Below are 26,672 nucleotides of genomic sequence, written 5' to 3' on the forward strand. Positions count from 1 at the left end.
CTTCATATAATCTTCTCTCTGTGCCGTCTATGTCCAAATTTCCCCCTTTGTATGAGGACACCAGTAGTATTGGATTAGAACCCATTCTAATAACCTCATCTTAACTTAGTTGAATTTGTGAGGACCCTATTTCCAAATAGGGTCACATTCTAAGATTTTGGGGGTTAGAAATTCAGCATATCTCTTTTTGGAGGACACAAATGTCCAGTCCTGCATTCTTTGGTTCTTGTACAATGAACTCTTTAGTGTAAATTATGGAAAGTTGTAAGTGCAGGATTGAGACATTTGTACTTCATCCACTAGGCGTCAATGAGTCACTGATGGCTTCTGAACAAAGGAATGACATGCTGTTAATGTCATTTTAACAACATTAACATAGAAATAGTGTACATGATGGATTGGCTCATGATGGAAGCTGGTTATTAGGACCATGAGAAATCTCCTGGGCCTAGCGCCCAACTACAATCACTGCCTGCTGCTGAGCTCAGCCTTTTGTTCGGGACAGAGCACGCATCTTCTCAAACCAGAAAGGCCTATAATTGCAGTATGTAGACATTCTTTCCAGCAATCAGAGCTCAATCCTAGTTGATCTGCTTCTAAGGGGTACTGCTCTGTCTACCCTCTTGTGAAAGACTTTCTTATCAAATAATAGGTAAGAATTCAATTTCTTACCTATTTCCTCATGCTCAATCCATGTCTTAGTCTGTTTTGTGCTACTATAACAGAATACCACAAGCCAGATAATTTATAATGAACAGAAATTGATGTGGCTCATGGTTGTTGAGGTTTTGAAGTGCAACAGCATGGTGCTAGCATCTGATGAGAGCCTTCTTGCAGCGTCATAACATGGTGGAAAGTATCCACAAGGGCGAGAGAGAACATTTGAGGGAGCAAAAGGGAGTCAAACTTCCTTTTATAACGAGCTCACTGTTGTGATTCTAAACCCACTCCTATGAAAGTAACATTAATCCTTTCATGAAGGAAGAGCCCTCATGACCTAATCAGCTCTTAAAACCTCCCCACCTCTCAAAACTTTCACATTAGGAATTAAATTTCCAAGACATGAACTTTAAGGGACATATTCTTTTTCTTTTTATTTTTTAGATGGAGTTTTCCCTCTGTCACCCAGGCTGGAGTGCAGTGACGTGATCTCAGCTCACTGCAACCTCTGCCTCCGGGGTTCAAGCAATTCTTGTGCCTCAGCCTCCTGAGTAGCTGGGACGACGGGCACACTCCACCATGCTAGCTAGTTTTTGTACTTTTTTAGTAGAGATGGGGTTTCACCATGTTGGCCAGGCTGGTCCCGGACTCCTGATCTCAAGTGATCCACCCACCTTGGCCTCCCAAAGTGCTGGGATTACAGGCATGAGCCACTGTGCCTGGCGGAGGGACATATTCCAACCATAGAAGCCCACATGCTTATTTCTTCCTGCCTGTCTTAAATCTTTGAGTGTCAATGTTCCCTCCTCTCCCCCAGTGGCCATTCCCATGTGTATAGCCAACCACACTGCAACCTGGACTGCATCTGATTTCTAATTGGGGCATACTTTCTTCTTGCCTTCATGTCTTTGAGATTACTTTATGTTCTTCTCCTCAGCCGCATTCCTTTGACTTTGATCTTGGCATTTTACTTTGATCTCAAGATTAAAACTCTTAGTTATGAGCAAATTATAGGCTTGGGTTAGCATCTACTTGCCATGATTTCTGGCCTATGTGTTACCTTAGCCATTTTTTCTTGACAATGTAACTCTTGAGTTTTCACTCTGTGAAGGGATTTTATTTCCTGGCTCCCTGAAAATTAGCAGTCAGGAAAGTCTTAGAATATTGACAGTGGAGGGGAGGATGAGGTTAAAATACCCAATACCTAAGATTCGAGCATCTTAGCCCATTCTATTCCTTTTTCTTAGCGAATCTGCCCTATTTATGGCTTAAGAGCTTTAGCCTTGAAGCCTGATCTCTGATGTCAGCTGCTTGAACAAGGAATGGACACCCAGCCAAGACTGACTATAAAAGACAGTTTCTTCCTCCAAATTTAGAATGATACCAAGACTGGATTAATTAACTGGAGTGAAGCTCAAACTTCACTTCATAGACTCAAGGTTTAAGGCTGCTGTTTTGGACTATCTATGATGGGTTACCTGTAAGTGTGTTGAATATATGAGCCCCTCTTCAAAGGATAAAGAATGAGATATGTATTCATTCACTTGACAGATATTGACTGAAAACCTACTAAAATGCCATCCTCTGTTTTAGGCTTTGAAATTATGAGAGTGGAATGGCCTAACCTCCCAGAATGTGCTTAATTGAGGTGAGAGGAAGAAAATAAATAAATAACGCCATCTGAAATTATGTTACAGAGTCAAAAGCAATGAAGAAAGGGTAAGAGAATAAGGAGATAGAGAATAGGTAGAAATTGGGGGCAGGGGACCTTGCTACTTTAGATAGAATAGCTGCAGAAGATATCTATTAGAAGGTACTACTTGAGTAGGAATTTGAATAAAATGAGAGAGTAAGCCACAGGACTATCTGGGGAAAAGACGTTGCAGGCAGAGGATGCAGGTGCAAGATCCATGAGATGTGAGCATATATAGTGGGGCAAGAAAGCTTATGTGGCTATAGAAGTGAGAGGGAGGGAGAGAGTTATAAGATCTGAGACATAAGCAGTGGCCAGATCAGAAGGTCACTGTCATCATGGTGATTTTATTTAAAGCATGATGGAAAACCATGGAATAACATGACCAGATTTATATAGATGTGATTTTTGTTTGTTTGTTTGTTTTTCTTGCGACAGAGTCTCAAGGGGACTGGAGTGCAGTGCTGGAGTGCACCCAGCTGGAGTGCAGTGGGGCAATCTTGGCTCGCTGCATCCTCCACCTCCCAGGTTCAAGCGATTCTTCTGCCTCAGCCTCCTGAGCAGCTGAGATTACAGGTGCATGCCGCCACGCCCAGGTAATTTTTGTATTTTTTAGTAGAGATGGGATTTCACCATGATGGCCAGGCTGGTCTCGAACTCCTGGCCTCAAGTGATCTGCTCTCCTCGGCCTCCCAATGTGCTGGGATTGCAGGCATGAGCCACAGTGCCTAGCCCAGATTTATATTTTAAAGGGATCACTCTTGCTATTATGTGAAGGACAAATGATGAGAGAAGAGTGAAAGAAAGGAGGAGGGAGAGAGAAGAAAGAGTTGACTGCTTGTCTACTTTATAAGTCCTATAAGTCTTCGCTCTGTCTTCTCTGGTCTGAGAAGTTCTTGTGCACACTTAGGATGTATAATTCCATACTTGGTTAAATTAAGTGTATTTCTACTTTTTTTTTTAAACAACCAAATTGCTCCCTGATTAGGACACTCTCAAGACCCTGAAGTATGGTGAGATAATACATGAGGAGAGGAGGGGATGACTATGAAACATACCATGGTGATACATTTATAGGGCCTAATTATGTACTATTTTCAACTGGGTGCTGAAAACATAATTCAATTTATGGAAAGACTCATTCTACAACAGTAGTCTCAACTGAGGACAATTTTGCCCTCCAGAAAACATTTGGCAATGTCTGGAGACATGTTTTGATTGGGAGGAGGGTACTGCTGGCATCTAGTGGGTAGAGGCCGAAGATGCTACTAACCATCCTGCGATGTCCAGGACAGCCTCTCACAACAAAGAAATTTTCATCTCCAATAGTCAACGGTGCTGAGGTTGAGAAACACTTCTCTAGAATATTGTGGAAGCAAACAGAATGCACTCAGACACAAGCATGATTATTTGTCATCGGGGCTTCTTGGACCTTTAAGATATCTCCTCTAAGTTGAAGGAAGGAGAAAGGATAACGAACAATATACTTACTGGCTGGGTGTGGTGATTCACTCCTGTAATCCTAGCACTTTGAAAGGCCGAGGTGGGTGGATCACCTGAGATCAGGAGTTTGAGACCAGCCTGGCCAACATGGTGAAACCCAGTCTCTACTAAAAATACAAAACTTAGCTGGGTGTGGTGGCGTGTGCCTGTAATTTCAGCTACTCAGGAGGCTGAGGAAGGAGAATCGCTTGAACCCAGGAGGCAGAGGTTGCAGTGAGCGGAGATCACACCACTGCACTCCAGTCTGGGCAATAGAGCAAGACTCCATGTAAAATATATACCAACTTAGGTGTATGGATATTACTGAATGTGGCCTCTCGTCTGTGGTCCATTGGTCTATCATCTTGAAGAAGTGAAGTACCTTATAAGAGGATCAGTTTTCTAGATAGAGGAGGAGGACCCACTCAGATGCTGATAATAAATTTTGAGAATGGCCATCTTGCAAATGCATCATTTCCTAATTCATACCCTTTGCTGTAGTTTTGCAGATAGGCATCAAATATTGCCGAATTGCCATCAATGGTTCCTATAGAAGACAAGTGCAAATAAAAAGCAATCAGATTGATGCCAAATATTTATCATTAATCTTCATAAATAAGTGGAAGTAAAACTCATTGTAATACTAACTTAACAATTTTCCCTTTATGTCACATTGAAGCCTTAATGTACTTGCAAATTCAATTCAGTAAATAAATGTTTGTTGAATTGCAAATCAGTCCATTTTGATTCTTGATAAAGAAGTGGGAGAGGAAGAGACTGACTGGTGATTTCAGGCTGGGATTCACCATATAACTACCCCAGAGGAGAAAAAAGGGCCAGAATACCACCAATGCAGGCAGAGTGTTCACCTCTAGTGGTCCCAGAGCCTTCATTTTATCTGTTGACTTGGGAGAAGATTGGTGTTGTGTCACCACCTTTACAAATCCTCGGGAGGGGATGGGGGCTGTTACCTGGACGTATTTCTGGCAAATTGAACAAATCTCTTTTACACGTTGTTATCATCATTCTTTTCCTGTACATCTCTGAATTATAGTTATGTATTTGACAAATATTTATTAAGCATCTACTGCATTCCAGGTACATATCTGTGTACTGCAGATGCAACAGAGAACAAAATAAGCAAAACTTTCAGATCTCCTGGAGCTTGTAGTCTAACAGGTGAGGCAGACAATAAACCAGATGTTTGGCTAAAATATGTGTATTTGAGATAATAATATGTTAAAGATCAAAATGAAGGAGGGTGGCGAGTAGGGAATTTCTCTGGCTAGGATAAGAGGGTTGTAACTTTAGATAGGTTGGCTAGGGAGGGCTGGGCTGAGACAAGTCTTTTAAGGGAAGATTGTAAAGAAGTGAGGGAACAAGTTCTGAGGTTGACTAAGAGAGGCAACTTCCAAGTTCTTGAAGAGCACCTGTTAGTGCTCCAAGAAGGATCCATGGCTGGTGTCTTGGGAACATTGTGTTTCTGGTTGGTGCGCCTGGAGTAAGTGAAGGGGCAATGGGAGGAAGTGGGATCCCGGTGATGCAGGTCTCATCGGTCATTGCAGCGATGTTGACTTTAATGGCAAGTGACATAGAGGCCAGTGGACTATTCTGAGTAGAAGCGTGCCTTGACGTGAGTTGCATTCCAACAGGATTATTTTGGCTGCTGTGAGGATAGCATGATGTGGGTCAGGCAAGTGAGGAGTCCAGTGTCATAATACATAGGAGCAACATTGGTGGCTTAGACAAGGGAGGTAGAAATGCACGGGGTTATTTCCCAACACAATATGGTTCTTTTGTCCACTTACTCTTGTTTCTTTATTTCTAGCAATAGTTACTAATTCATAATTCCTGTTGACATTTCCTGCACTTTCATGAGTTTCTTGAGCCCTGTCTGTTTCCCCGGTTCATTATTATCAAACAGCTCAGCTGTGATAGACTGCTGATCTTCATCTTCATATTGATTAATTTCATTTTCACATGCATCACCCGCATTTCCAGCATCTTCAGCACAGTTTTCAGATGATGAGTCATTTGTGAGCGACAGATTTTCATTATAGGAGTCATCTTTGGAGCAGGATGTGTTGGACTAGACTCAGGTAAAATGTTTGCTCAATTCTGCTTAGCCCTCTCTCTCATGAAATGGGATTTGATGGGTTTCTTTGAGCCCGACCACTGTCGAAATAATTACAAAGCTGTTTTCTCTTATTTATTTGCTGATCAACTGGGAATTGTGTTATTGTTTTACATGGGAAATGTAATTCCAGCAGTCACTACTTTTAAATGAAATGATAACTGTTCTGCATTGTGATTATATAACATGCTCATTATGAACTGAGGACGTTGGTCCCTTGAGTCTGGGTTCCAGACTGGGTTGGTGGTGGGAGGAACCTCACTCTAGCTCACCCCAAATTGGTTAACAGAGGTCTTTCATTTATGGTAGGGGTTGCAAATTGAAATACTTCTCAAGATTCATCAGCCAACGTAACTGGGTGAATCGGGCATATGTAAGAAAACAGGGACTGGAGGGTACTGTCTCACTGAACTCTATAGGGATAAGCCAAGGTCAGTGCCATTTGCTTGTTATCCTGCCTAAATGTGGTTTCAGTATTAACAAATTGCCTTAAAAGAAGCCAGAAATCTGGATTATTATGGACACTCTGATATTTAATTTTTTTTCACGTTTAGAGCAACAAAATAGGCCTTTGAACCGGGCCCAGTTCAAGTTGTCTAGTTTGTAACTCCTTATTCACAAAGATACCTTTGCACTTTCTGTATTTATGATGCTTCTTTTACCTACTTTCAGTGAGAACAATGATATGGGACTCTGTATAGTTGAAGCTTGCTATAACAGACAGTAAAGAATCTTACTTAGGAAAAGTAACAAAATACTTTTTCCTTCTGCTATAACAAAATACCATAGACCAGGTAGCTTATAAACAATAGAAATTTGTTTCTCACAGTTCTAGAGGCTGGAAAGTCCACGATCAAGCCATCAACAGACTCTGGATCTGGTTCACAGATGGCATCTTCTTTCTTTGTCCTCACATGGCAGAAGGGGCAAATGAGCTCTCTTGGGCCTGTTAATAAGGACATGAATCCCATTTTTGAGGGTTCTGCCCTCATGACCAAATCACCTCCTGAAAGACCCCACCTTCTAATACCATCACCCTGGAGGTTAGCATTTCAACAGATGAATGTTGAGGGTCACAAACATTCAGACCACAGCAGGGTGGTTTTCTAACATACCCATGTTCTGACACTGGCCCCTGGAGGACTGAGTATTGAATCCTGGCCTGAACTGACCCTTAGGCTCTTGGTTCTGTGCTACACTTCCCACTAGTGAGTCAATGGTGTCAGTAGAATTGAACTCAAGACCCTGACTTCAAATTCTGTGTTCTTTCCTTCTTTCCTGGTCCTTCTTTTCTTCAAAATCCAGTGCAAGTATCCACTTGAGTCAAGCTTGGAGCCCCACTGGTTTATAAGGAAACTTCTTCTTTGGATCATCTTTTCATGGCTGCAGTAGGATTTAGAAGAAACCCAGGATCTGAACTGAAACCAATGTTGTCCAATCACAGTGCTACAGCTAGTCTGCTTGGCAACCAGAGCCCAGGCACCGTAGCCTCTGAGACTTGTACTGCAGTCATTTAGGAAAATCTGTCTTGATCTATTTGTCTCTGTCTCTGTCCCTCTCTTTCTCCTCACCAACATTGTCTCCATTTTAATTTTTGAACTTTCAAAAATGCTTTAATTATTACTGGTAAGTGTAAAAGTTGTGCTAATGAGACATACATCTAGAAAAAGGTCACCTAGACTTTCCAAAGTAAAAATTGACTTCATGAAGAGCCAGCACCACCAGCTTTCAGCCCTGGATAGTGCTGCTAAATGTACACCTTAAAGTGGGTAGGCATTAGCTGGGATCATTTGAAATGCAGATTCTGATTCAGTAGGACTAGGGTGAACCTGGACTTCTGCTTTTCTTAGGAGCTCCTGGTGATGTTAATGAGGCTGATCTGTGGACCATACTGAGTAGCAAGGCCCTATAAAATTGCTACCTCATCTCTCTCTTCCTCTCTCTCTTCATCCTCAATTATATGTTTTCCTTCAAACATCAACATTCAGAATAAATGAGAAGTCATGTTTCATTCAATATATTTATTTTTCTGTTTTGTTTAGAAGTGACTACATTTTAGCTATACTATGAGTTAAAAAGACTTTCTGTGTGTGTGTAAGGAGGGATAGCTTTTCCAGGAATGAAAGTACCATTGAGACCATACTTTGCATGATCCTAGATCAAAATGGCCAAAATAAATGATAATTATAAAGATATTCTTATTATGATAATGTTTATTGGACATATTCTTTGTTAAGCACTGTATTAATGTTTTTAATGTTTAACTTAGTACATCTCGTTGTTCATGATAACCATATGGGTTGGGAACTGTTGCACCGATCTCAAGTTTATAAACGACACACACAAAAGCAGGGTAAGAAACTCTAAGGAACTGGTCCAGGGTCACAGAGCGGGAACATGGTAGAGGCAGGATTCAACCAAGGCCTGGGATTATTCAAAACTTCAAATCCTGCAGAATTTGGGGGCATGCCACTGTGCAGACTGAGTATACCATGTCCTCAATGAAAATGACAGAGGGAAGTGTTTTGTTGGTATCAGCCCTTAGGCTTCTGGTCTTTTCTTGTTGCTGGGTTTTCCAGAGAGTGTCCAGCTTCAACCTGTTTTCTGGAGTACTGGGACAGGTATCTGGGTACCAGAAGTGACCACAACAGGATATAGCAGGTGAAGGTTAGCTCAACCAGGAAGTAGACTAACAGTTGAAAGAGGTTCTCAAAAGGCATGAGGAATCAAAAGAAAAATGCATGAGATGCATTTCCTAAATAGTCCAATTGTTGGGGTTCTCCCATGCTGAAGGATTGAGGAGAGAATATGATCAAACCCTTGCTGAGGATTTGGCCATTGACATGGGCTTCTGGTTAATCAGGCCATTTCCTAAGAAGAGTCAGGTCAATACCATAGGCAATAAGGGTCCAGGTGATCCTGCGGACAGGGCATTTAGGGAGGCAGCTGAAAGGCCCTCTACCAACCAGGCATGAGACAAATGTGATTCTCTGCCATCCGCAACCAGCCCAGAGAGCCCGTCACCACCAACAATATAACAAAATGATGAAGAGGGTGAGCTCTGGAGCCAGACTCAGCTATTAACTGGCCTGGGTCCTTGGGCCCTTGTGATACTCAAATTCTTCATTTGTAAAATGGTATCTTCCTGATGGGACCGTTGTGAGAATGAAATGAGGAATTATTTGACTATTGTAAGTGGACTAGAGATAATCCCTAATTTTCTTCACTGTAATATTTCTGGACATAATGTTTCTTTATACAAAGAAGGGACTGAATAAATATTAATAGTTCTTACATGAATGATCAAATAAAGACCCTGCTCATAAAAGCACTTAGTACAGGACTTAGCATAGAGTAGAAACTCAGAACTTTGCTAGTATAAACATGAAATTTCACACATGAGAAAGACTCATTAAGACCGGGTACTGTCAGGGAAACCCAACAGTTAGGAAATAATTTTATGATGCAAGCTAATGTTTAAATAATGCTTACTGTCTGTGTTAGACACTCTTGTAACCAAGCATTTAATATTCATCAATACACTAAATTCTCTAGACACCCCAATGATGTATAGGGTATTTTTACACACCCACCTCATCTTGCAGATGAGAATACTGAGGCATAGAGAAGATAATTATGTCATTTAAGACCACAGATCTCATAAATGGCAGAGCTTGGATTTAAAACCAGAAGGTTTGGCTCCAGGGTCCATATTCTCAATCACTATCTACCATTGCTGTTCATTTATGAGACTTCCAGGGTGTGAGGACTTGCCTCTAGCCTTGTACCTCTTTGAGCCCACCCTCATCTCCATTCCAGAAGTAGTCGGGCTCCTTGGAAAGAGAACCATGTTAGCAGGGAATTGTCTGTAGAAACTGGGGAAGACCATGTGGGCTAAACTGGAAATGTACTTTTTCATACAAATGCTTTTTAATAATCAAGCAGAATTAAGATTAATTAAAATTAAATTATGGCTCCTTTTCCATCACAAAAGCTGTATTTCTAGTTGTTCAATGGAAAGATCATACATAAAGAATGCAAAAAAAAAAAAAAAAACCAGGTAGTATTTGGCAACACTGGTCATAAAAAAGAACAATGAAAACTTGTTTATTTCTTAACTAAAATAAAAGTGGAAAGAAGTTGGAAGATGGTGTTTTAGGAAGTTTTAAAAATCTTCTTTATAATCTTTGTTTTTTAACTCCATAATAATAAATATTCACAATATTTTAATGAGAGAATGTGTTTTTATAAAGAATCCTCCCATCATGGTGATAATAGAGAAACCTTGGTTATTGACTCTCAATGACAGCTTGTAAATGATGTATAGAAAAATCTGAAAAACCTGGAAGCTTCTTTTTTTTTCTTTGAGGTGAATCCCTCCATCTGGCTCTAGATCCAGTCTATCCTACCTTTCAGAGATATCAATGTATAAATCATCTCCTCCTCATCTCATTCCCCTTTATCAATTTCCTCTCATCAGCATTTTAACTTGAACAAAATCTCTGCCATCTTAAAAATGCTTCTTTTGGTCCTATGTTTGCCCATATTGCCCTGTTTCTTACTCATACTGAATATTATTTTGTACTATTAAAATGTTTATCATTTAATAATTACCATTTTATAACTAAATTTAACTCATTTATATTTATTAATTGAACATCTATATACCACTGCATTGATATCTTTCCTTTACTAGGTATATATTTTTTAACTTGACTGTTATTAGTGGATTGGATTTACTTATTTTTGTGTTTATATAGTAGTTTCGTATAGTAGTTTCACAGTTTTATATTTTATGTCTATGTTTTGTCGCTTATATGTACACTTTAAATCACATACACAGAAAATTATCTATCCAGTGTATCTTGAGTCAGTCAGTATCCTCTGAGCAGAAAAGAAACCTTAGTATGTTTCACTCTTCTCCAGTCTCGCTTCCTTATCTATGATACAGTGACCTTTCAAAATTTCAATTCCAGAATCACATTAAAACTATTCACACTTTAGAAGCATTTGGCTTGGCTATGCTTCTATCCAGCCTATCAAAGTGTGAATGAAGAGGTTGTATTAATTCTGCCATCTTTTAAAGTTCTATTTCTTTTTTTTCCTTTTGTAAAGTTTTTATACATTTTCACTTATTTATTTTTGTTGTATATATTTGAGGAGTACAACATGATGTTTTGATATACATTACACAGTGAAATGATTACTATGGGTAAGTAGATTAACGTATCCATCCTCTTCCTTATTTGCCTCGTTTTTGTGGTAAGAGCACCTAAAATCTACTCTCTTAGAAAATTTTTAGTATACAATATTATTAACTATAGTCCTCATGCTGTACATTAGATATCTAGACTTATTGCTCCCACCTACTTGCAAGTTTGTACACTTTGACTTATCAGGTCTCATTTCCTTCTCCTCCCTGCTCCCGTAAACACTGTTCTACTCTCTGTTTCTATGTATTCAACCTATTTTTTTTTTTTGATTCCACAATTTGACCTTATGTTTTACTGGTTTCTTGTTTTCTACCCTTTCTTGTATGTCATTTTCTTCTACCATAGATTCTTTGGTAATTTTCCTGTGGCATATCTTCAAGGAACTCAAAGAGACTCTGTGGATGGTAAGGTTTCTGATTTCTTACGTGTTAGCAAATAGTCAAGCGCCTGTTTGATCAGATCCATTATCTTCTATCTTACAATGTTGTCTAGCCCACAGTGATAGCTAATGACAATCAGAACTTTAGCCTTTAAAGGGAAATGACTTTAGCTTTTATATCTTCAGGTTTTTATCTTTAGTTTTTGTTCCAACATTTTATCATAATGTTTATAGGGATGGGTCTTTTATTGCCATCAGTTTTTCTGTTGCTGAATGTTCAAAGGCCCCATTCAATATAAAGATACTTTTTATTCTTCAGCTCTAGAAAATGTTCTTTTATTATGATTATTTGTTATATAATTTTCTTCTTTCCTTCTAGAACTCGTTCTTGAGAAATAGTGGAAATTTTGGGTCTATATTCTATGCCTTTAAAATTATTTTTTTGCATCACCATGAGCCAAGATCATCTCCTCATCCCAAGATCCTTAACTAAATCATATCTGCAAAGACCTTTTTTTCCATCTAAGGTAATATTTACAGGTTCCAGACCTAGTATCTTTGAGGGTCTTTATTCAGTTTCATAAGGGCCCTTTTTGCTCCTTCTGATTGTAGACCCTGAGGCTGGAGTTTTATTATGCGCCAGAAGTCATGACATTGTCCTCATCCATCTGATCCAGCTTTGCTCGGCTTTCTCACTTTCTCCACCCTTTCTCCTTTTTCCCAGCCATTTTGCTTCCTTTTTCCACCCATTCAATCTTTCCAAGCACTTACCTCTTTTCCTTTTTCTTTTCCACTCCCCCTTTCTCTCCTCCTTCCTTCACCACCTTCTTCTTTCTCCTCACTTTTACCTTCTTTCCCTTCCTTCTTTCCTTTTTGCATTCTTTTCCCCTCTACCCCTCCTCATCTCCTTGGTGCCTCCCCTCCACCTTCTCCTTCCCCCTTTCCCATCCTTCTTCCACTTCCCTTACATCATATTCTCCTTCTCACAGGTTTTCTCTGCCTAATATCTCTACAGCTCCAATCAAATATTCTCACCTTGAACCACATCAGGAATTCTTCATCATTTCTGGTTTGCTGAATTTATTTTTTGTTCTTGCTTTCTAGGATCTTGATTCATTTAATTGTAAAAAAGAAAAATCAATTTCTGAAGTTACATTAAGTTTTTGCAGGTTGGCTGGACACGGTGGCTCACACCCATAATCCCAGCATTTCGGGAGGCCGAGGTGGGCAGATCACTTGATGTCAGGAGTTCCAGACCAGCCCGGCCAACATGGTGAAACCCCCTCTCTACAAAATTTACAAAAATTAGCCAGGGGTGGTGGTGCCTGCCTGTAGACCCAGCTACTTGGGAGGCTGAAGCAGGAGAATCACTTGAACCCAGGAGGCAGAGGTTGCAGCAAGCCAAGATCATGCCACTGCACTCCAGCCTGGGCGACAGAGTGAGACTCCATATCAAAAAAAAAAAAAAAGTTTTTGGAGTAAGGAATAATATTCTTTACAATTTTAATACCTGGAAATGCCTTTTTATTTACGATATTTCTTTAGACTGTGAACTTCTCATAGGAAAGACTCTTCCATATTTGTTTTTATTTACTTAATGCCCAGCACATGGTGTTACTCTTACATGTTTCTGAAATGCATGTCATTGTGGATTTTGTGTAATGAAATGCATATGGTTATTTTAACTGATCACTCAAGTTGATTAGACTGCCACATCCCACGCAAAAAGAGGGTGCTCAGAAAGCCAGTGATTGGATAATAATTTGAGAATACTCAAGTTTCTAGTAGTCCTAATCGGTTGAACCTAAAAATGCCATTAACCCTTTCTCAAAGAAGCAGATTGGAGGTGAGTAGCAGTTGTGTGGCTTTTTGGTATGCAGCTGTTCACTTTCAAAACTTAATTTAAAACAATAAAAAATATACCTCGAAATCATTTTGTTTCCCTATTTATTTAATGTGATTTATTCTAAATGTGTTTCATATCACCATAATGTATCGGAGCTCAACCACCACCTGTTATTTTGTAGGGGAAATAAACAAGACCTCTCTCATCAGATGAGTTAATTACACTGACATATTCACTCCTCCCCAGAGATACCATAAACTAAAATGCTGCAAAGCTTTAATTCAAACAAGCAGGCTGGAAACAAGAGCTATTGCAGTGGTATAATTTTCTTTGGGAGAATCAAAAGCTCAACACAGACTTGAACTTCGGGGGCAAAATAGCTGGAGTTGATCAAATGGAGGCTTGTCTAGGGTCGCATAATAAATCTGTAGGTGAGTTGAGCTTGAACCCATTTCTCAATATTATGGCACTATTTTCCAACCTTTGTGCTTCTGAGCATCATGTGGTCATTTTAAAAACTTGTTTCATCCTGTCATTTCTCCCTCCTCTCAGGTATTTGTCTGGGGCTGGCTGTGCACCCAGAAGGCCATTCGCTCCATGAAGAACATGACAGAGGTACCTGGTCCTACCTGGATTCTTGGGCATGCGGGCAGCAGCAGCAACAGCAGCCACAGTGAACTTCATCCTAAGGAAATTAAGTACACGTTGCTTGAGGCTGCTGTGGGGGTGCCAGGTCAGATTCTCCAGTGGTAGAACCTGAGATGAGGATTCATGGGCAAGGATTTACTGAGAATGTTCCCCCAGAAGAATTGTGTAGGGTGATGGGAGAAGCAGCCCAGGGAAGGGAAAGAAGCCAGCCAGGCAAGATGTGACTTCAGGCAAATCTCAGCCTCAGCCTGATCCTATGGGGAGCTCAGGAGTGTAAATCTCCCCCCAGATTTTTTTCTCAACTGGCAGAAAAAGAAGTGGGGTTTCATACTCCCCCTACGATTGGTCCCTGCCTAAGAGCCACTGGGAGAGGCATAAACTCCCAGGCACTTCTGGTTATCTTCCCTGTAAGCAGAGCAGCCCTCATAGCCTGCGGCAGCTCCTTAAAAAGAATCACAAGTATAGGAAAATGCCCAAAGAAGCGGGGGGGAAGTGGGGATAGGACCCACAAGAGACTGTAAGAAGGATTCAAGGTGGTGTGAGAGGAGAACAGCCGAGTCTGCTGTCCCCAGTAAGGAGTATCGAGTACTCTGTGCCTACAAGGTGGAAGCTGGGGGAGGAGCCCCACCCCAAGGCAGAGTACCTACAGTCTATATAGATTTTAAGGACCTCTAAAATATTTGAGATCTAAAAACTAAAAAAAAAAAAAAAAAACATAATTTTAACATATAAAAAATTCACTTGAAATTAATGCATTTATTAATTCAACCAATATTTGCTAGATATCTACTAGGTTCCATTCTGTTCTAGGTGCTGAGGTTTCTGTAGTGGATAAAACACAAAAATACCAGCCCTCATTTTGAAAACGGAATGACAATAAACAAGATAAATTAGATCTATGGTAAGATAAATTAGATCTATGGTATTGAGGAGGGAGGTGGGACTTGACTCTGGAGGCTGGGCTCCGATGACACCAGACCAAATTGAAGACTAGCTAAAACAGGGACCTGACGGAAGCAGCTTTCCATAAGACACCTCACCTGTCTGCCGTGTCAGTTTACCACTGCCATGGCAACACCCGGAGTTACCACCCCTTTCCATGGCAATGACCCAAGGATCCCAAAGTTACCACCCTTCCTCTGGAAATTTCTGCATCAACTGGCCCTTAATCTCCAAGTCATTGAAAGTAAGTGTAAATATGGCTGCAAAACTGCCCTGAGCTGCTACTCTCAGCACACTGCCCATGGGGTAGCCCAGCTCTGTAGGAGCAGTCACGGAGATGTAATACTGCCTGAGCTATAACACTGCCACTTCAGTAAAGCTGTTTTCTTCTACCCTACCACTGGCTCACCCTTGAATTGTTTCCTGGGTGAAGCCAAGAACCCTCATGGGCTAATCTCCAATCCGGGGTTGCCTGTCCTGCATCAGCATCCTATGTTCACAAGTTCCATAAAGAAAATAAGGCAGGGGAGGAGAAGTAAGTAGGGTCCATGGTGGTGTGGGCAGGTGTGAGTTGTACTTTTAAATAGGGTGGTCAGGGCAGCATTCTCCGCTATACGTAATGATTGCTGGGAACTTTTGGGCAAATGAGTAACTCGTAACTAAATAAGTAGCTTAATAAACAGTCTTTCCACTTGTTTTTCACAAAATACATTTCAGTTAATATGCAATGGAAGCGGGGTCACATATTGTACAATTCCAGGGAGCTCCACTCAAAAGTGGGCTTGTCAACATGGCAGCCCAGGGAGTGAGTGCGTTTTAATATTCTTGACATAATACAAGGTGGTACCTCCTATGACAAGAATGGCCAGGATTACGAAAGTCTTAAAAGAGCCCTTCTCACTTTGGTCATGTAGCATTGCAGGTCTGCAAGTCAAATGACAGGGCACCCTAGGAAAAGTGGTGTTTGCAAACTGAACTCTTGGAGGTAGATTGATAAATCCACAAACCAATTTATTCATTTACAGCAGGCGATGTAGCTGGCACAGTAACTCTGTCAGTCTCTTTCCTGGTATTGACTTACCTGAGGAACCAAATTAATTATCAGAAGGTTGCTCTGCTAAGTATGGAATTAGAAAGAAAGGAAATTGGATGGTCTTAAGGGATTGTTCTTACAGGCTTGGATAAATCCTGATAAATTGCCTTTAAAGAGAAAGGAATGTACTGCTCTTTGAGAACCTGGCTCAGTCGTCACCACCTTCTCCTTGAACTCTGATGCTGACCCAAGTTTGTCATCCAAGGCTTTTAGTTTACACTTGTTCTTATATTACCTGGTTTCAAAAAAAAAATCTAAATTGCATTGTAAATCAATGAGATTTTAAGTGTGCTGTGTTCTGACTGTGTCCAGGGAGGTATTTTAATCTCATGGATAAATGGTAATCTTTCATCAGAGATAATTTCCTCTTTTTGATCTTTCTCTTTATTCCTTTGTCTGTCCTGCTTTAGGTCCTTTTTCTTTTTTCTCATCACCATAGCAAATGTCTCAAAAAACTGTGGTTGTAAAATATGCAGATAACAACCACGCCTTTATTTCATCATAATGGTTAGGAGCACACGCTCCAGGTAAATCCTGGTCCTTCTTGGTGGCTGTATGATCTTAAGTAAGCTCATTTTGCTTCAATTTTCTTATCTAGAAAATGGGGATAATAACACCCATGTTATAGAGTTATTCTGATGATTTCTAAGAGTCTCAGAGACCTAGGATCCACAAAATCAAAAGTATGTTCATAAAAATATTAATAAGTAATTTGCCTTTTCACTGAGTTGACTTTTGGAATAATGGTGCAAGATCAATGCTGGGTAGACTGTGGTGCCTTAGTATGACAAGTGGTGGCACCAACTATGCTAGAAGTCTTGGTATTCTGCACCACAGCATACTTGCGGGGGAAAAAAATGAAACTTAAGAGCAGACTTGATGAAGTAGTAACATTTCTTAAGTTTATTAAATCTTGATATTTTTAATGTTCTGTGTGATAAAAAGGGAAGTGTATATAAAGCACTTCTGCTATATAAGGCATGATGGTTGTTTCTAGGAAAACACTTGTATGATTGAGTTGGGAGCTGAAGTAGACATGGTTTTCATAAAACATCTTTATTTGGAAGAATGACTGACAAACTATGGTAATTCGGACCTCAGAATCTGGCAGATTTTTTTTTTTGAAAATGAGCAAAATAAGTATAACTGCAAGGAAAACAGCAAGTGGTATTTGTTGCCAATTATAAAATTCTTATTTTCAAGCAAAAATGAGAATTTTGTAAAAGTTAAACCCACCACTGTGAGCTTGACAGCTTCCCCATGCTTAAATTCCTTTCTGATAAGAATGGTGGTGATATGAAGTATGTCAGTATCTGGAATATCTTCATAACTTGGTAAGTCAATATTTTCCAAATGACCAATGTGTGATGTTACAAAATCATGCATGCATTAAAGGTCTATTCAAATTGCAAGATAGACCAAATGGATTTTAATGTAGCAGAGTATGAAAAGTCTATTGAATATGATTTCACATTCCACATTGTAGTAACCTTTAAAAAATTATTACTTGTTGAGTTTTGGTGTAGTATCAAAGAAGAAAATCCCTACTTATCTGAAAAGCTTTTTATAGTACTCTTCTAAGTACACACATGTGCAGGACTGGATTTTCCTCATACGCTTGCCTTAACCAGAACAACATATTATTACAGACAACACAGGGAAAGATATGAGAATGTAGCTCTTTTCTACAACTAGGCATTAAAAATATACTTCTTACTAAATATTTTTTGTTTTGGAAACTATAGTTATCCTTTTATAAGCATGTGTTGTTTATATTAACATGTAATGGATTCAGTCATTTATTATTAATTTATTATTTTTTAGCATGAATTTATAAATAAATATATTAAAACTTTCACAGTTTTAATTTCTACCATGGCAAATATTGATTGCGATAAGCCATATAAACAAAAACTCTCTGGGAAGCTCAATGATTTCTAAGAGTGTGAAGGCATCTTAAGCCCTAAAAGTCTTGAGTGTCACTGATTTAGAACACTGCTTAGCTCATAGTAAAAGGCATATAATCCTTAACACTTTTATTGGCTAATTATTCACACACCTAGAATTACTTGTTCCCAAAGTATGTATAATTTTAATAACAGTTAACTTTTATTAAAGATTTACTTTGTGTGTGCCAGACACTGTGCTCTTTGCTTTGCATGTATTATCTAACATAATTTTTAATAAAATGTGATGAGATAGGTACAAATGTTAGTTTTATTTTATAGATGAGGGAAATGAAGTATGGAGAAGTTAGGTAATTTGACCAAGGTCGCACAGTTATGAAATAGCAGAAATGAGACCCCAGGCAGTCTGATTCCAGACTGCCCCTAATGACTTTTTTTCTGTGTATTTGAGTTGTGTTTATATTATTTCCCCATTTAAATGCTCTGAGTCCCCCACCAACTTGATTGTAGGATCAGAGTCCATTCCCCCGACTCAACCCAAGCAAGTCTCCCTGGTACTTTCTAGGAACTTCCAAAAAATAACTCTCTCATGGAGCCACAGTCAAGTCCATCAGCCACCATCCTCCACGTTCTACTCTATTCCAACCACTCTCTGGTTTCCACTGGCTACAAAACCAGTTGAAGGAGTTTTGCCATCACCTTCCTAATGATGCTCTTCATATATAAACTATTACCTCACAACCTCTGGGACACCAACAAGTGCTGGTTCTATCAAGACTGGCTACATAATTTGTAGGATCCAGTGCAAAATAAAAATGTGGGGCCTTTTCTTTAAAATTTATTTAAATAACTTTAAATGTTATTTAAAGTCTGCAACAGCAAAGCATTGATCAAGTGTTGGGTTCCATGTGAAGGGCTCTTTCAGTTGCATGCCTGGGGAATTGGCTATGGGTTCTCTGCAGAGATGGGAAATACCACAGCCTGTCTGAATCTGTCACAGCTTATGCCCCTTGGGCATGAAGGCAGGAGCCTGCAGCTCATGGCCTCACATACTTTCTTGTGAAAATGAGTCCTGCAGCTTCTAGTCGTTAGTCCTCTAGCCAGAGATCATCGAATCTAGTCTATAGGGATGGAGGCGCTGATGCCTTGACACTCCTTCTGCTATCTTGTCTTTCCTCTCCTTCCAGCAACAAAACCAAGCCTTTGTGCACATCTGTGGTTGTGACCAGTTGGAGAGACATTAGGAGATGAGATACTATGTTCACTCCTCACAGCTGTACCAGGGACCTGAGATATTCCATCACTATTCTGTGAGTGAGTAAATTTAGTATGTGGAAAGAACTGAGAACTTTTTCTTAAAAGCATGAAGAGCAGGACTTTGTCAGGTTATAGAGAAATCAAACTATTTTTTCTGAAGCCAAAGAGGGACACTAACTGCCTTATTTAACCAAGCCATGGGAAGGATAGAGCAGGCTGGTTTCATACATAAATGGATCTAGGGCCTTAGCCCAGTCTGACAGTCACTGTGAGAGTCTTACCCTGTTTGACTGGCCTTGACTTCAGACCCAGAGCTATCCCTGGACCCATCACTGTGGCCAGGGGAAATGGTAGGACCATTGGCCCAGATTGTGCCCACTCATGTGGTCAGGAAGCGGGCAGGAGTGCTATGACCATCTCTCACCATGGTGAGATGGGATAGTGGAGTAGGAGCCATTTGCCCCAGAAAGTAGTAACTATTCTGGATAGAACCTTTGTGGCAAAGCCATGGTTCTTCTAAAATAGCCCTTTGCAGAAATGTAAACCTGAATGTGGGCAGGCAGAACAATGAGATCCAGGAAACAGGATTCAGTTTGAGAAAATCTGGTTTATTAGCAACTGACATCAGGTGAGTGCTGATGCTTACATCTCCAAAGCAAAATTTGGGAAACCAGAGAAAGTAAGGTCAAATCAGTAGAACCTCGCTATCCTGAGAGACACAGGGACTAATCCAGTGAATAATGTTCATGTGTTAGGATTTTGGAGATCCCACCAGTGGTTTTCCGGTGCCAGGGTATGAGAAGATAGTCTCTATGTCCAAACTCACAATTTAAGAACAAATTTCATCAAGATAAAGGTAAAAACAAGCCATGACCTGGGAATTTTGTCAGTCAGATCATATTGCAGAATTTATTTATTGCATACCCATGTCTTACAGCAAAAGGCAAATATGCAAAGAACACTCAGGTATGAAAATCACCCCTCCTCCACGAACCGGTGGCCTGTGAAAGAGGAACCCAATGAGGAATTGGCATACGTCTGTTTTTATATTTCCTTTGTTTTGCACCAAAGGTCATATTTTTGCAATACTTTGCAATATTTTTGCAATATTTTGCAATATTTTGTCTATATTTGTTCCCCCAACACCCAAAATGAAGGGAGCTGATGAAATAGAGGCAATCAGGAAGTGGGGAGGGTCACTTTCTTAGGAGTGGGTGGAACCAATGAGAAGCTGTCTGATTTGCAGTGGTTCAGTGATTTCTTAAAATTCTTTGCAGGGCTGACCTATTTCTAATTCCTTGAGCCTATAGTCTGAAAAGTCATTAATCTGGGCTCGGCTCATGGTGCTGAAGCTTAAGACTTCTATTTCTTAAATGCCAAAGGTGTGTCAGGTTGCCTTTTGAAATGCTGGTATCTCTATTCAGGCATGCAGCGGTTAGTAGAGAGGTACATCAGCACTTTCCTTTGTCAGGGAAACATTCACCTAACCAAAGGAACCACCTGTGTTTTTAGTTTTTACTTTTCTTTCTTTCTTTTTTTTTTTTTTTTTTTTTTGCCATTTGGATCTTTGCCATGGATTCAAAAGACAAACCAATCTCCCCCACACACACTTTCTTTTTTTTTTTTTTTTTTTTGGTCAAGTACAGGGACAAACTGGTATGTGTTTGCTAATGGGTGACAGCATCAAATGTACTTTCTGAGAGTCAAGTTGGAGGAAAACATGAAAAGTATCAGTTTATTCTTGTCACTTTATGTCTCCTCATTTTCTATAGAATGAAATCTGAGCTCTTTGTTGTCACATATGAGGTTCTTTCTGGTCCTCTTTCTGCTTCCTTCGCTGATCTTCCTTCTTGCCTGTCCCCAAACTTACCTTTGACCTCTAAGAACCAGTCATGTCTCGGTTCACATCAGGGCCTTTGTAAATGTCATTCCTGGCCTTCTCACCTGGCGGATTCCTGCTGGCCTTTCGGGTTTCAACTCAGATGGTTGCTTCTTCTTCAGGAGGCCTCACCTGACTCCCCAACCCTGAAGGAGGGACTTCTCTTTGGCGTTCCCATAGCAACCAGTGCTTGCTGCAGGAACGCACTTCCTCTGCATGTAATTGCTTGTTTATCTGTCTTTCTTCCCTATTATGCCTTTTCTGGCTTCTTTCTTTTCCTCTTTCTCTTTCTCCTTCTTCTCCTTCATTTTAATGCATTTTCCTTGCATGAAATCCAAATATCACAGATAAAGAATGCCATCCTCCTGGGCCACGCGTCAGATCTCTTTCATGTCTCTCTAGATACACTTACCAGTCACTTACTCCCACAGTGCGCTGGGAGCCTGACCGTGGGGTCTGCCTTGACAGACATTTTGCCCTGCAGCTTCCTATTGGGCTTGGCCACTAGGGACACAAAAGAAGGTCAGAGGGTGGGAGGGAAAGGGTTTGATGTATGCTTCCCCTACTTCCCTCCCCGCCACATTCCCACGGCTGATTGTGTCCCTCTAACTAAGGCTCTAGGTCTCCTCAGGTGTCCCTCTTCCTGCAGTCACCTCTTGGGCTCTGGTGGCACTTTTTCTTCTTGTCCTTCAGGCCTGGGCTGGTGAATGGTTCCTGCTTTCACTATTCCAGATGTCCAGCTCTGTACCTTGCTGCTCTCCTTAAAGCCTGCCTCCATCTAGGTAAGGTGTCCCTGTATTAAATGTTCCTTCCACTACCCAGTGTACATGTGCATACCATCATGCTGACAGCCTCACTGATTCTGACAATCACTTCCAACTCTAGTCCTTGCCCCTTCCTCGAGTTCACCCAGTTATAACTATGTCTTCTAGAATATCACAACCCTAGCTGCTGGCACAGTATCATACACATAGAAGGAGTCCAATAAATGTTGACTAAATGCTGTTGTTGAATCTTGGGCTCCCAGGAGAAGATGGGATAAAAGTTGCTAATTTCAGCCAAACACTCATTTCCTCTGCACATCATAAAGATAAAACAGGATCACAGTTGTTAGAGTGGAAAATTCCCTCACTCTTATGGCAGCAGATAGCCAGTATGTATTCCAATGAAAGACTCAGGAATGGGTATAAAAATAATCCACTGTATACCATCAAAAATTGAAAGCACATTCTTTTCCTTTGAAACAAGATCGGCTTCTAGAAGCTTTCACTCCAACACCCATCCATCTAAAACTTCTCTCCAAGGGCACGAGTAAAATGCAACTTGTTTTATAATAAGTCCCAGAAGTTTACTTTAAAGACATGATTACCCAGAAGGCAATGAGAGCTGTCTACAATTTCTTTTGTTTTAAGAATATTTCTATCCTAAAGAAAGACAGGGCAGCACCAAAGTTTCACTGGAAATTTTGGCTTGTGAATTATACAGGAAATAGAAATTTTGCATATCTGTGATTGATCGTGGATTGGACCTCATTTGCCCAATTAGAGTTGCTCAACTATGGAGCATAAGGCTCCATCAGAAGCCCAACTATCTGTCAGATCAGCAGTAGGCCAAGCTGTAAGCTGACAGCCTTTATTCTACAGTGGTTTCATTGCTGGGATCAGTGACTGTTTCAAAACCAAGCTGGGGCATTGCATACTCGAGCCATTATTATAGCTACTATTAGCAGTGTCCTTACCAGGTACTTTGCATGTCTTATCTCACCCAGGCCTCCCATCAGCACCATGAGGGGGATGCTTTTAGCATCTCCATCTTACAGATGAAGACACTGAGGCTTAGCCAGATGAAGGGGCTTCTCCAGCTGAGTGGTGCAGGCAGTACTTGCTTTGCAGCCTAGGTTCCTTATCACATTTCCATTCACCTGGATGGAGTTGAGTCAAACTGCCTCTGGCCGCCTCCAGCTTCCTGCTGGGCTTTGCTATTAGGGGCACCAAAGAAGATCAGAGGGTCGGAGAGAAAGGGTTTGCAAATTTGCAAATATGCAAAATTTTTATATTTTGTATAATTCACAGGCTGAAATTTACAGTGAAACTTCAGAGCTATCCTGTCTTTCTTTAGGTTAGAAATATTCTTGAAACAGAAGAAACTGTAGACAGCTCTCATTGCCTCTGGGTAATCATGTCTTTAACGTAAACTCCTGAGGCTTATTATGAAACAAATTGCATTTTATCTGTGTCCTTGGAGAGAAATTTTAGATGGATGGGTGTTGGAGTAAAATTGAGTCTGGGCTGCCTCTCTACCTTGGTACCAACTTCTACTCTTGTACTTTTCTCATTGTGTTGCATTGGCTCATACTCAAAGGTTAAAAAGAAAAATTGGCACAAGTCACATTTGGTCCACAAACTCCTTGCCCTCCAATGTTCTTAAAGGGCGTGAAATTTTGCTGGATCACACTTCAGAGTTGCTCATAACATTTCTGATTTTATTAAATTCCCCCCTCCTCCCTTTTTAGGTCCTTAGGTAAAACTCCACTAAAACAAACAAACAAAAAAACAATGACCCATTGCCAGCAATCCTCTGACTGCACCTTTTTCTGTTGTCTTTAGATTCATGGAGTAGACATTCAACTAAGCAGAAATCCTCCTCCAACCCTTACTTCTTCCCTCTCACCAAACATTCCCATGCCTGACTCTTCTTTACCCTAGAAATGTCCTCGTTATCCCCATTAGTATCAGCTGGTTCCATTAGGACACAGATATCCCGACCTGGACATTCTAGGGATTTATTTCCTCACCAGGCACTGGTTTGGTAAAATTCTCCTTATTCCACAACATGAGCACTGTTAGCATTTTGGACCTGACAATTCTCCATGGTGGGGGCCATTCTGGGCATTTTAAGCTGTTGAACAGCATCCCTGGTCTCTACACATGAGATGCCAGTAGCGTCTCCAGTTGTGACAAACAAAACTGTCTTCAGATATTGTCAAATATCCCCTGAGGCCAAAATGACCCCTAGTTGAGAACTACTGGTTTAGTGAATGACAAGTGGGGCCTGGCAGCAATACAGGTAGCTCCACACATTCCTACACATCAAGGCTCCTTGGAACATGCTCAGTGGTGACTGTGAGTCTCCCTCAGGAACAGGGGAGTTAGAAGCTCCCAAAGTGCGGATCCCAGTGCTTTTTTTTTCTGAAGCTCTTTCATATTTTATGCCTATAGAAGCTTAGGGTCTTAATACATTCATTTCTGCATGGGTGGGGTTTCAGTCTGCAACAAGATCTTGTAGGGGCGCTATCGCTGGCTATTAGGTGATCACAGTTCTGTGCATTGTCTCACCCAGTCCTCACAGAAACTCCAAAGACAAGTTGTATTATGATCCTATTCTATAGATGAAGGAACTTAGGAAAGTCACCCATCCAGGCCATACAGGTAGAGAGTGATGAAGCCAAGACTTGAGGCGAGGTCTTTTTGATTCCAGGTATGGATTGGCTGATTATAACTGCTTCTTTTGTGATAAGAGAGGGTACTGGGACTCCTCTACTTGAGAAAGAAATGCAGTAAGTGAAAGAAATGGTGGAAACTCAGATGCTGGACAACACATCCAGGAGGCTGGCTCCTCTCCATCAATAAACCAAGAACAGTTGCTTAGTGCTGTCACTTCAGAAAACTGACTGAGAGAGGCCAGATAATAATGCTTCCTTCTCCATATCTATCTGCCAGTCTAACTTCTCAGTTCCATGTTCTACTTAAGGGGCAGGAAGGCTTTATTCAGTTGTGCTATTGCTATTCAACGAGTGTTGCCACCTAGTTTAGCTACAATCACAACATGATTTCATTTGATAAGCTATGTGAGGGCAGAACAATGTCTGTATTGTTTGCCATTTTATTCTCAGCACTTGGGGCTCTCAATGAGCATTTCTGAAATGAATGAATCAATGAATTAATGGATAAATCTATCTTGAGAAAGAGTAGGTAAATTTTTACTTTTATTGCTTTTCTTAGATTTTTAATCCATGAGCAGGAATTAGTGATGGGTTTCAAGATGATCAAACTTAATGTGGTATGTACATTATTGATGTGGAATCTTAAAAATCTCTACTGTCCATTATATGTACTGAAACATCACTATGTACCCTATAAATATGTACAATTATTATGTGTCAATTAAACTAAAAGGAAAGAAAATATATACAAAAGGGTAAATCTGTGTTTCCAATACACATCTTTTGAATGACAGCAGAGCATAATATGGTATTTCATAAAAGCAAGACAAAACACAACAAAATGATTTGGGGGTACATTGACTCATGATTAAATAACAGTGACACTCCTAGTAGGAAAGATTTGCCCATTGGATTTTCTTTAAGTCCTTCTGTCTGGTTGGGGAGAAAGTCTCAGCTGGTGCTAGCGTAGTCTTTAACATCACACTATGACTTGTTAATCTCCCTTTTTGACAAAGGAAGAGGAGACTTCAGGCTCAGACCCTTCAACAGGCAACAAGTCCAGATAGAATTTTATAGCATTTTAATGTTTATATTGTGACATATTCAAGTTGGTCATCTATGTAAGGCAAATGACACTTGTGCTTTACATTTATGGTTTTTGTAAAATATTTCCATTTTAAATAAATCTAGGAAAACAAAAAGGAAGGGAAAGCTATTGAAAGTAAAGCATTTCGTGTCTTTATAACAGTTGTTGCATAGATATGGCAAACATTTTTGATGCAGTACACAAACGGATGGAATTTACGAAATACTGTCACACCTGCTAAGAACAAAGATGGAACTGGTTTTTAATCCTAAATTTACACCTTGCTAGAAAGGTGGACTTCAGGAAATTCTTTTGCTTTTCCAGGCCTTGACTGTCCTTAGATGGAAATGGGGGTGGTATGTACATCATAGTTTTTTTAATAATATTTTAATGAGATAGAATACTTTATTACCTGGCATTTAGAAAGAACTCAAAAAAAGGTTGCCATTTGTTGTTTAGATCTTGTTTCCCCCATAAGCTGATGCCATTAAAGACTGACAATAATACCAGGGAATGAAAAATATGCCTTCTTTTATTTTCAGATGGTCTGGCTTGATGATATCCAACCTGACTTGGCCTGAAGAGACAGACAATGGCTCTTGCTAGCTAATTATTGTCAGATGGATCAGCAGCCGACCAACGCTTCTGAAACTATTGTTTTTGGCAAATGTTCCTCAACATTTTCCTGGTATATAAATAATGATCCCCTGCAGAAAGTCACTTCCTTTAGTTTCCTTGGTGTGCGTTTCACAAATGGTTTGTTTTGGCAGGTTCTCCAGGAAGTCACTTTATCATAGCTACAGGTGGTTTATGAAGAATTCATTTTGGTTAAGGAGGACACCTGATTAGGCCTGCCTTAAACATTTTCAGGCCATAGCTATTTGAGAAATGTTACATTCTTTTGGGTCTTGACCGTCTATTCTGTGTCTTGGGGCAGATTCAGAACAAGATTCTGGGTAAAATCTGGAAATTTTGGCTTTGGCTTTGGAACTGGGTTATCTGGCTCTCAT

The 26,672-nt window shown here is 40.2% G+C and overlaps 1 long non-coding RNA gene across 1 annotated transcript; it reads left to right on the plus strand.

Annotated features, from left to right (window-relative positions):
• Positions 1-16,637: 16,637 nt before the first annotated feature.
• On the plus strand, positions 16,638-20,110 carry LOC134809145 (uncharacterized). Its single transcript, XR_010154083.1, has 3 exons — positions 16,638-16,773; positions 19,185-19,307; positions 20,010-20,110. It is a non-coding gene; the product is annotated as an uncharacterized LOC134809145 (long non-coding RNA).
• The last annotated feature ends 6,562 nt before the right edge of the window (positions 20,111-26,672 follow it).

The sequence above is a fragment of the Pan troglodytes genome, chromosome 21 (assembly GCF_028858775.2).
Source record: "Pan troglodytes isolate AG18354 chromosome 21, NHGRI_mPanTro3-v2.0_pri, whole genome shotgun sequence".
Taxonomy (NCBI): domain Eukaryota; kingdom Metazoa; phylum Chordata; class Mammalia; order Primates; family Hominidae; genus Pan; species Pan troglodytes.